Raw genomic sequence first — 1,534 nt, 5'->3', positions numbered from 1 at the left:
TTTCAGGACTCTTCATTTTTTATCTATTGCTTTTTCAACTATGTTTAAAATAGTGTGTATTTTTACACAATCGTAGATTAAAGAGCATTTTACAGAGAATGCCATTTCTGTTTTGAATAGTTAACTTTTCAAAACCTCTGCAGTCTAATATACAGCATTGGATACAAATCCAGTTATTTAAGTTTCTAAATGGGGAAAATAAACAAACAATTGACACACCTCAGTTATATAATAACACACCTGACCTTTATTGTTAGTTGAGTATTCCCAAATCCTAATTCCCCACAGACAAGGACCCTTGTTTTGATGTAAGTCTTAAAAGAAACTGTGAAAATCATGGGTTCCAACTAAACTTTTAATACGTAGGAGCCAAACCAGAAGCACAGTCCTATGAAAAGATTTACCAAAAAAGCCCGGTGTGTAACAAAGTACCGTATTTTTCCGTGTATAAGACTACATTCCCCCCCTAAAAAATAATGTCAAAAATTAAGGGGTGTCTTATACACGGGGGCATCTCCCCCCATTTTCTTAAAACCGAGTCCCCCAAAATAGGGGGCATCTTATACATGGGGGCGTCTTAGAAAAATACGGTAAATTGGATTGTATGTGTTTGATGCCTTTATTCCACTGCAATAGCTATTATTCCACACTGCTTAAAAATAGCTTAAAAACAGGCAGTAAATATGATGACAGCTTCATGTTGCTATCCCTGCCACATTTTTCTTCCAGGGGTGAGGAATTCCAAGAATGTGGAACTTAAGCAAGTGTTGTTTCTTTTTTTTTTCTTTTTAATATTTTATTAAGGGTTTTCTTGTTTTACAGTGTAAGTGTAATGCCTTGTATTTTTTCTTCCATGTAACATTTTTACAAATCCGTTTCATTTGTTGAGGCATTAGGGAGAGAAGAAAAAAGAAAGAAAGAAAAAGAAAGGGGGGTGGAGGGAGGGGAGATGGATGGGGGTGGGGTCGGGTAGCGGTCTTTCTATTATGCTTAATGTATGTAGAGTTTGGTGTCAGCGTGCTTGTGTTGTTCACTTGTGTTCCTTTGGTGGTGAGAGAGGTTGGGGTTGGCCTAGGGTGTGATTGTTTGTTTGTGATTGGCTGTGGTGATCTTTGTTCTCGTGTGTGAGTGAGGTGGGTGGGTGTTTTGGATCAGGTTAGCCATATTGATTTGTATGCTGTTGGTGGATTATTGTCATTGTCTTGTTGGGCTGTGTATGTGATAAAGGGGAGCCATACCGGGGTGAAGGTGTCTTCTTCTGTTTGTCCCCGTGTCAGTTTCAGTTTATTAGTTAATTTTTCTAGTAGGGCTGTTTCCCATACTATTTGGTACCATTGGTCCATGCTTACTCCTGACAGGTCTCTCCAGTGTCTGGTTATGGTGTTTCTGGCTGCTGAAAGTAGGTGGGTTATGAGTTCTTTGTGGTGTAAATGGGCATTGTTGTCTTGGAAGATGCTTAGTAGGGCCAATTCTGTGGTGAAGTCTAATACTTGCTTAATTTTCATCTCTCTGTGTTCTGCTTCCATTTGGTTTA

Source organism: Podarcis filfolensis (genome assembly GCF_964270895.1).
Source record: "Podarcis filfolensis genome assembly, chromosome: 10".
Lineage (NCBI taxonomy): Eukaryota > Metazoa > Chordata > Lepidosauria > Squamata > Lacertidae > Podarcis > Podarcis filfolensis.
The sequence above is the reverse complement of the archived record's forward strand: the minus strand, read 5'-3'. Positions refer to the sequence as shown.